Here is a 10794-nt window from a genome sequence, read left to right on the forward strand (position 1 = left end):
GTTAAAGTGAAGGAATTCAATGAAATTCAGGAAGAGTTGGTTATCGGTTCGGGCCACGCAAAACGAAAACATGCGATTTGTTAGATAATGTGGGCGGCGTGCGTAACGGCTGAGGAAGCCAATGAGGCCTTTTCTGAAATCACAGAACGCCGTGAGGGCGTGGAGGCCAAATAACGCCGTGAGCGCAAGGAGGCCAAAGAACGTCCTGCAGAGGCAGACAGGCAGGACCAGCTAGATAAAACAGCATGCTCGCGTAATCAAACTGCTGAACTTAGAGCTTGAAGCGCAGGGGATCAGTTTCGAGAGGGATAAAATATTATCCATACTGCAGGAGACTTGCGGTCGGCAGTCGAGAGACGGGCTGCGGCTCTTCGTGATCGCCGAAGATATGGCGAAGTACCTAGCATATTTAGAGCGTATCTGAAGAGAAAGCGCATTGAACGGAATGGTTCCGAACTTTCCAGCAAAGCGTCTGACGTGTTCATAGGCTTGTTAGACGATAACGTGGACAGCTACGAAGAGCTCAAAAGTATTTTATTGAGTAGTAAGTATCGCCTCCCAACGCTGGGTTTCCTTAAAAATTGCGAGTATAAAGGTCGCAAGACGTGCTTTGATTTTTCGTATCAGCTTAAAGCCGACATTTTGGAATCGCTCAAAAATGCGGAAGACTTGGATGATTATAACAAGGAGATAGAGCGCGTAGCTGTAGAGCAGCCCTACGATTGCCCCACAGAAGAAGACAGTTCGTACTTGGCAGATGTTACTGCTGCAGCCACTGGAAGCTGCCCCGCATTCGCCAACTGAGCAAACCTCTCTGCATCCGGATCAGTTACCCACAGCATTGGATGATGAAACTGCAGAGGTCACACCAATTGAGATGGGAGCGGTATTATCGGAAAGTGAATCTCCTAGCGCGTCAAAAGCAGGAGGAACTGCAGAGCGTGGCGGAGAGGATGTCCGGCTGGACCTTGATGAATTGCTCAGTGCCGACGCAAGGGAAGTTAAAGATGATGACACAGCATGTTGTGCATTGCATTCAAGAGAAATGCAAAAATCGGAGACTTTCGGTTAACGGAAGGTGAAGCATATATAGCTCGCGGATGCCGAGTTGTACGCTACTGTTTGCGGCGAGCGATGCAAAACGAGTCTGGTGCTTTCGCACCGCTGCGAGCTTAGTCACAGTCCAGAAAGATGCTGCTGTGGCGGAAACATCGCTACTGAGGGCAAGGACGACCACCACCCGATATCGCCTGAAACGCACCAGAGGCCTCGGGAGAGTTGCCTACCAGCGCTCATGCCAGGAGAGAACACTAGCTCGTCAGGGCCTGAAGAAGCTAAAGTGCTGGGCGCCAGTGAAGCACAGGACCTTACAGACGACATGGAGGTTGCAGACGTCATTTCAGCCGACACTGGTGAGGACTAATGTGCGCTCAGAGACTGTGAGGAGGGAGTGCGCAGTTTTGAAAATGTCATTAAAAGCATCAAAGACAAGCCTAAGTAGCACAGGTGAACCGCCTAACAAAAAGAGCGATATTGTCAGAAAACAGGAACTAGGCGACTGAATCTACTGAAGCACAATGTGCTTCTAAATAAGCAGGATCAGCTAGTACGAGAGTATTGCCACCGAGAGGTGAAAGGCAGGCATAAGAAAGAGTGGTGCCGCCGAAAACAGAGAAAAGGCAAGCGCACAAAAAAGAGCTGCCATCATCGGAAGCCTCAACGTCACCGACAAAATGAGAGAAGCAGCGAGATAAGTGGCACGAACAAACCGTCTAAGCACTCGCCCAAGCATAGATATCGCGGTGGAAAGGAGCGAGTTGAGGTTATGCTAATCAGTACACGTAAAATAAAAACGCTGGATAGAGGCGAACCTCACATCGAGCGAAACTGAAATTGGATGCGGGAGGAACTAGACACTTGTGGAAGGTCTCATTTGCCACACGAAAGAAAAAGAAAGGACGGTCCCGTCGGAAGAATTACGCACTCGCAAAGAAAATTCGCGACTAGCCTGCAAAGCGTAAGGGAAGGGACAAGTCGACAGTCAGAAAAAACAAATCGTTTTCGTCTTCTTTCTCCCGAATAAACTCGAAGGACGAGTACAGGGAGAGAGTGAAAAGCACAGCTACAGTGAATGAGGCAGAGACAGTAGCTCCTGCGTTTGCGTATGTCGTTTAAGGTTCGTTAGAAGCGGGTTAAACGCGAACGCATACTCACTAATCGGAGCTTTATAAGCAAGGCTGAGTTCGACTTTGTCATGACTTATATTTTGTGACTTCGCGAGCTCTTATCCACTGCGCTTGTAGACCTGGGCAAAATTAATGTCGTTATTTGCAGCCTCAGCTGAGTGTTTTCCGGCCCAAGTGATTTCAAGGGACCCAAATTTATTTTGTATTCATTTCGTTCTTTGTGTTACATGTGCTTGGCACATTGAGTTCTCATTTTAAGAGTTTTGTGTCCTAAATGTCTCTCGTGTTGAAGAGGGAGAAAAAAGGGGACATAACTTCTGCTAACAGAGTTTTTATGACCTTGTAGTCTTGTGTTTTTACGGGTTACAGAGGGCGCTTTCTCGTGTTGGGCGTTGCCTGTTGTCGGTCGGTTTTTGGCAAGACGCAGAACGACCAACGACCAGGCTGCGAAGCAAGCCCCTAAGAAGAACCGAGCGAGGCTCGTCGAGACAGCTAAGCGACAATGAAGCGGAGCAGTGATCCTGGCCCGAGCAGTGATCCTTGCCGTAAGAGCGGGACCTGTTCACAGAAGGGAGCGTGGAGGCACCTGCTGCATAACACCGGACGAGAACTCGGAGGAGCCTGGCGTACGAGCGCGCCCCGCATTCGAGCCACATGAAAAAAGCTCGTCTTCGTCGCGCACTGTCAGGCTGCGGGGGTGCTGTTATGCCCGAGCGCGCATTCCCCTGGCCTCCATGAAAGCCGGCGCTGTGCATCTGCCATAGCGAAACGCAAGCCCGGACAATCGGGCTTGTCGCGGCTTGTAGCATGAATCATCCAGACTCGCCCGGCGGAATCCTCCGCTTCTCCCCTCGCAAGTGCCGGCTCGACGCTTAATGCCCGGGATACATGCGACGCTTCTTTCGACGATGTTCGCGTGGCAGAAAACGTCGTGGCGGCGCCACGCCCGGCCGGAGACACATGGATAAAATAAGCGGCAGCCGGCCGCCGCGTATCTCTCAGAGCGAAAGCACTGTGATCAACAAGTGGCAAATACAATTGAGCGAGGAGCTCTTTCAGAGCTGCGACGCTCACTCCTCTGTTATAATAATGAATTTGTTCATTTGGGCACCACTTTACTGATTGCAGCACGCGCGCATAGGCATCTACAAGGTTTTTCGTGCGCGAATGCATGCGGTCGCGTGCCTGCGATGGCCGCTCAGCCGTGGCTACCATCGGCTGCGGTTTTCTTCGGCACCTTCGCTTCAGGGAGGAAAGGCAGGCATTTCGATCCAAGATTCTGTCGTGTTCTGTAAAAAAAGTTACGTTTCATGGCTGGTGAAGTGTTTATTTTAGCGATATCAGCATGTCAGTGCAATAAACATCGCATGGCTTGTCGGTCATGGTGATCATGTTGTCGGCGGCGGTGGCGGTAACCAAACCGGAAGAGCGGGCTTTCTGCGCTGCTATTAGCTTGCTTCGGCGGCCGCTTCCGGTCTCGCCCGACGCCGCGCATCAATATCCGGCGGGGCCAGATCGGCGTCGGCGGGCGTCTTTCTCAACGCCGGGCGTCAAATATGCGCCGTTGGGCCAAAATGCCGACCGAAACCCTTCATGTATCCCGGGCTTAAAGCGTGTTTATACTCTGACGTAAAGCGCACGCGGCACGGCGACTTCACGTCGGCCAAAGCGGGACCCTCTCTACTCCAACTGCGATTGACCGCCGACGTGTTCGGCGGCTTCGGCGCACTCTGACCGCGCCGGCGGAGGCTTGGAGCGTGTGTCCATTTCGCGCCGAGTGCGCCACACGCCGCCGGCCCGGCCAGACCGGGTCCGCCTCTCGTCAAGGCGGCCCTGTTTCGCAAATGTACGAGAGATGGTGCATCGAACGTTCCGAGCATCATCCGTGCATGTGTTGCTACTGGCGCAGCCGCTGAGCTGCGTCGTAAAATTTGCTATGTAGGAGGGCCAAAATTGCACCTATCGTGGCGCAATTTCAGCCCGAGGGAAAGGAAATGAAGCAGTGTCTGTCACATATAGGCGGACACCTGTTCCGCGTCGTAAAGGAAGAGATAAAAGAGAGAGGGAGTGAAAGAAGCAAGGAAGAAAAAGGTGCCGTAATGGAAGGCTCCGGAAAGATTTCGATCAGCAAGGACCTTTAACGTGTAGTGACATCGCACAGCACACGGGCGCCTTACGTTTCGCCTCCAACGAAACGCGGCCGCCACGGTCGGGTTCAAACCCGGGAACACGGATCAGTAGCCGAGCGCCCTAACCACTGAGTCATCGCGGCGTATCTCTTTAATGCTGTGTCCACAATTTCCAAGCGTTTAAAAAGGGTGAAGCATCCACAACTTTTGCGTACGATACAGAATGTTCTAGGAACGTTATCAGCTCCTAGAGCGGACTGCCTTGTTGAAGAAAGAGATGTATAATTATCATCTCAACAAACCTACCAACAAACTATTAATTACCCCGAAGTCTACGAAGGATAATACGCCTGAAGCATGTCGCGTGTCTTCTTGTCTGTGCCTGCTCCTATTCCAGGGTGATTGGGCTCAGGAAGAAGGCTTAATGTCCACCTCTACTCCCGGCCAGGGGTGGTCGGCCTCCATTCTTCAGGGTGAGCTCCCAGTTGATCTCTTTTTTCGCAGTGGCCTTTCCAGTATTCCTGTCTATTTAGTGCCATCCGATGGAGGCGCGATCGGATTGAATAACCTGGAGACAGCACAGGGGGCTCTTTAAACTACATCGAAACACTACATACGGATCACTGATGCGCGGAAGTTCGGCAGGGGTGGCAATTTGTATAGGTCTCCGGATAAGGACTGTGTAGAAGGCATGTTGAAATGTACGGCCTTCGCCAACCACGCGGTAAGCGCATTCATTCCGCCTCATCTAGCGTGTTCTAAGGGCTCGGTCCACGGGGTCTACTCTCGATTGTGCCCTTTGGAAACGCTTGAGAACTTCTCGTCTGCGGGAGTGCTTACTGTCCATCGATGCAGCAGAATGGTCGATGAAGTAAAAATCTTACAGAGTCCGTCATAGCCACATTTCCGGGAATATTCTGCCCGTCAGAGATTAAGGTGTGGCCATAGGTATTTCGTGAAGTTGCCTTCAAATCTCTGTCCATTCAGTGTCAAAACTGCTGGCGATTTGGCCACAGCGGCAAAGCCTGCAAATCGTTCTTACGCTGCTGTGCTTGGAGAAAGGCATGGCAGAGAGGAATATCCCGAACTGTAAGAGGAAGGTTGTTTGTGTGGTGGCGCTCACCCTGCTGATTCGCCTGAGTGACCTTCATGAAGTGCAAGAAGTTCAGGTGCTCGAGCTTATAGATAAACGCAGATGCACACGGAGAGAAGCTTTTGCCGCAGTCAAAGAGAGAGCCTGAGGCTATTCTAGTGTGGCCGCCAAATGCCCATTCATAACGGATACCAGTTAATCTCAGGCTATCACAGCAGCAGTTGAGAAAGCTGTGGTAAATGCAATAGATCGCATTATGGAAACCGTATCCACGTGCATGACGCAGGTCATAGCTGCCCAGATGACCAATCTGCTGCAGGTGCCCACCACTCCGCTGTTGCCTTCTTTGGCTTCGGAAGCTACTCCTCCTTCTGTGGTCCTCCACTGCACTCCACAGGGCCAAAATCGATATGAGTAACCAATTACTTCTGAGGTCTGTCTTCCAATAAGTGTTATGGACGCACCCTCTATGAACTCTGTGGATATGGAGTCGGATATCTACGCCCAGAAACGAAGTGGGTCTTCTTTGAATATTGCAGGTCCATCTTGCCCGCAGTCGAAGACAAAGAAAAATTACGCTCGACAAAATCCCAAGGCTAGCATTCAAGAAACGGCAGTCCCCGCTTGCGGCACACTCGTCAAGACAGGGTTCTTAAATGTACTCCAGCGGAATTGCAGTTCTGTATTCTTAGCCTCAACAGATTTAAATTGCCTATGCAATCATCTTCTACCAGATTTAGTTGCATTACAGGAAACATGGCTAATTAAAAATTTCAATTATCATCTCAAGCATTACCGTACGCTCCGGCTTGACCGGTCATCACGAAGGGGAGCATTGTTAGTGCTAATCTCATCATAGGGCAATGTCTTGTCATCAATGTCTTGTCACAGGGCGTGCATTTCTTTTCAGTATGCGGACAATCAGTGCGAAATCCTAGCCGCAGCAGTCGTGGGCCGCTGGTGTTTCGACCTGTGCTGACAATTGTGCTGTCGCAACATTTTACTCGGGTCTTTTCGAAGTTGCTTCCTTTGATCGATTCTCTATGGGCTTTGGAGTTGCCGTCGGCTTGGGGAAACTTCATTGCCTAGGAGCGCTGATGCTTCGCTGCAAGCCCCGCATTTGGCATGTCAGGCACGCCCCAGTCACACGGAGGAACGACATGGTTTATAAACTCAAGCAAAGGACGTGGCACGTAATCTAGCTTTTAGGGCTCGCAAACGCAGTAAGGGCGGTTGTCTCCGAGAATGCCTTCATTTCTGGAGGAATGAGCAGACACCAAACGTAAGGCGCCTGCAATACCTGTGGTGCAGAGTCGTGAGCTCCAGCTGACCGTGAAAAATTAATACCCCCAGGAACTGTCTCGCGTAGTGCAAAGCCCTCATTAAAGGGACACAGGTGACGACTCCGTCCAATAACTACTCTTAGAGATAAATGACTCTCCGGTTCATCCTGGATATGTTTAAAATTTCTGCGAGAGAAAAAATGTAAATATTTCACTGTGCCTCATTTAAATCAAGCGACGTGAAGTGAATTGCGGTGCCGCCGTCGACGCACCGCACTTCGCTTGCGATATTGCCCGGTGATGGCGCCAGTTGTCTTTGGTTTTCGGAAATCTCCCTTTTCGGTGAGAGCGGTGTCTTGGTCGTTGCAATGCCGTAGTCAAATGATGCAGGCCTACTTCTCTTTTTGGTCATGCAGTGTCGCTTCAAATGCTCTAGGACCCTCAAGTTCTTCTGGCTTCCGTACTATAAAACCGCACGTGGTGGACTAGCTAAATCTTAAGTCCGAAAACGGTAAAGCGCAGGATTATTCGAAAAAGCGCAACGAAAAAGTTGCAATCTAGCTGTCAATATCTGCGCTTGCGCGGATGTTTAAATCGTGATAGAAACCTTTCTGTTGCAGCCACTGACCGAGGCGTGGCCCGTCGCCTATTCCAAGGTGAAAAGGCCGTTTTGCGCTCCTGAAATCGTGTCAGCAGTGACGGCCGTGCAGATGATTGCGTTCGCGTGGCCGACCACCCCCGCTGTGCCTACGGCGCACCGCTGCCGAGGGATGAGTACTATGGCGGAACATTCCACTCGCGCATGCGCATTGTTGAATTATTTAACCTTTGCCTGCATTCAGCCCATAACTTTTTTGAAGGGCTACGGAAGGGGACACACGTGCCACCGCTCTCTGTCCGGCTGTGGGACGAATTTGGTTTGCGTTAATTTCAGTGGCCCAATGGCGCTATGTAGATGAGTGTGCGAACAGTTAATGAACACCGGTTGCATCCGGGGCTGACGAAGCTCCGAGGCAGAAAAGTGCGGCAGATGCTTTCATACTTCGCATTTCACACTTCCAACGACTTCGCACGCGACGTGGAATGTGCTACGGCAGATATTTCCCATATTGCACGGCCACCTCAAAGGCTTTTTTCATATAGACGACAACTAGAGGTTTAACGCAGTCTTTAATTCGTCGCATTCAGAAAGGCTCTAAGAAAAGAAAAAAACTTAAGGTTTTTCTTTTTTTATCTTTAAGGCACTGTTGTCTCTACTTTCGTTGCCTCGCTTCGCCCTAAAAGGTTCTCGTTTACTATGTGGTGGAGGCACATAAGTGCGCCTGGGCATATCTCAGACTCCGGAGGGCGTAGACAACTGTTTTCTGCTACGCTTGGCATGCTTTAAAGGGCCGTAGCCCACCACAGAATACAATAATATTTCGCCCTGTACTTAAATTTGGCTCTTTGGAGCGATCAATTAATAGTGATAGAGTGCTTTCAGGAGCATTTTTGTGGAGTGTTCATCATATTAGGGCCGCTTCCTTTCAAAACGAAGGCCTACCTACTCCCTTCCGTAGCTTGTTCGGCGTGTGTTTCATATCTCCTTGAACCCAGGGTAACCATGTGACATCGCCGAGCCGCAGCTGTGCCGAAACCAATAAAGAGCGGGAGCATCGAAGAATGGACCGCACAAAAATGGACCCTCTAATAATGAACACCTCAGTAGTGCTGTAAGCTACGTTGCGGTGGTGACAGATGTGCGCTGCATGCGTTGGTATTGAGAACATTCTGGCAGAAACGCGGCACTGACACTATAGGCCGTCGGCGTTAATTGTGTTCAATGGCGCTGACGTTGACAACGTTCTAGATTCCGATGATTTTGAGGAACGGAAGGGCGCATACCTGGCTAACTGGGTCAGTGGACGCTTCCATCGCGCTTTATGGTACGTAGCGGTGGTGAGAATGAGACGTGGGTTTCATGCATTAGCGCTCACAACATTGTGGCAGACACGCCGCACTGCAGCAATAAGCCACAGCGTTCATTGGGTGCCCATTGTCTCGCGATCAACCATTAATATAACTTCCAGCTGCCAGGGCTGCGAGGAGGTCACGCTGCCTATCCAGTGTGCGGAACGCACTCAACGTTACAAACGCCAAACCGCGTCTAGTTTCCCAATACACTACAGGTTTCGCTCTCTAACCCGGTTCAGCAGTAGTTAAATTGCAACAATTATTTTTCCACAGAGCTTCAGCAGGGTGATAACCTTCCACACTTCGTCGATTGGAGGATTGCTTCCGACCTGTTATCGGTGAAGCATATATGACTCATGTGCAGTGGCACCTGCTTAAGGAATCACTCGCTACCGAGCGTTTTACATGGCGTCAATCTGATGTCGCCATGATCGTGAGCAGTAGTATCTTTCTAGACGGTACAGGCATCGTGGTTTTATCTTAGCAGGAGAGTTTCTCGATGAGCGAAGAACGGATCCTTCGGGGGCCTTGGATACCTCAATGTTAACGCTAGAGTGTTAAGCATCCCGTTTGGCAGAATATTCGGCGTTGCCGATGTCGTCGTCGTTTTAAGGGAACGTCCTTGGAGAAGCACCTTACGTAAGCCGCCTAGGTCACGTGAAATTGTGGCGTCATCACAATCTGCTCAATGGATTGTGAGACAACTGACCACCGTGGCAGGTAGGTGCAAAATTAATGATTGGTCGCGAGAGGCTGCTCTTTCAGGGATATCTCTTGACAAGGTGGGCTGGTTTATCTGTGACCTTCAGGTTGCCTCCGGAACAGCAACCTGGGTTGCATTCTCCTCTTCGGTGTTTTGTCACAGGGCATGTTTTTTTCCAGTATGCGGACAATGAATGAGAAATTCTAGCGGTTGATCTCATATCCCGTCAACAGCCCTTTACGGTAGATAATGCATATTTCTCGTCATGTGTGCAGGACACTCGGGCACTCGATTCACTTATGTCTTGCAGCCACCCTCAGGTTTTTGTTGGTTGGATACTTCAATTCGCACCATGCGACATGGGGGTTTAAACCAGACAGCCTTGGTTCTAGACTATTTTATTGGGCTTCTGACAACTTGATCTGCAACAATTCCGGATTGCCTACGTTTGTTCGGAGCCAATGCCGCTCTGCCTTGGATTTAACTTTTTCCTCGCCAGGAGCCTGTGTTACATCTTTGGCGCCTGTTGACCGCGCAACAGTGACCATCTACCGATTAGTTTCAAGCTTGCGTGTAAATTAACTCTTTCCCAGCGACACCAGCGCTCGTACATAAGTTACACTCGCTTTAAAGATACCATAAAGTCAGCTCTCACAATAATTTCATACCCAAGTGCTGAAAGAAGTGCTTAATGCAAGGCTACACATCTATGCTCAGTGTTGGAAAGTTCAATGCAAAATTCTGAATTTTTGGTCAAGAGAACCAAGGGTGGAATCACCAATAATTGGTGCGCTGAGTGCACGCGTGCATATAGACGACGGAAAGCAACCTAGAAGAAACTTCTCATAAATCAATGCTTAAAAATTTGTTGGATTATAAGTATGTCGCAGAAACTTTTAAGCGCATGGCCTCCCGCGGAAAGGAGGAGTATACAATACAAAACAGTGTGGTTTTCTGCCACAATCATAAAATAAACGCGCTTTCTTTAATTTTATGACGATCAAAAAAGTAATTCCACCGGCTGTCAACATTGAATCCCTCGGTGAATCCCCTGCTCACGTCACCAAGGCCTTAGAGGACATTGCGTGTGGTTTAAAGCTTGGCTTCACATCTGCTCTACCTTCTCCAGCTTTATTCACATGCACCTGAAGTGGTTTCATTGAGGTCTTTACGCCTGAGCTATCGCAAATGGTTCTGCGCTTATCCCAACCACTCCTGGAACCGGTAAGGCCACTTAATCACAGGAAAAGTTAGTCATTCTATTAAATGCCCTTGGATACCCTATGAGTGGCGTCTTGCTGAAATAGTTTCGTTGCTAAAAAAGCAAGTGGAAGGTTTTACTTCAGACAGCATACGCCCTATTTCATTAACGTCGAAGCTAGTGAAATTGGTGGAAAGGGTCCTGCTCAGCTGTGGCATGTCTTTCATTGCTAAAAACGCTCTCTTT

This window comes from Amblyomma americanum, chromosome 1, assembly GCF_052857255.1.
Source record: "Amblyomma americanum isolate KBUSLIRL-KWMA chromosome 1, ASM5285725v1, whole genome shotgun sequence".
Lineage (NCBI taxonomy): Eukaryota > Metazoa > Arthropoda > Arachnida > Ixodida > Ixodidae > Amblyomma > Amblyomma americanum.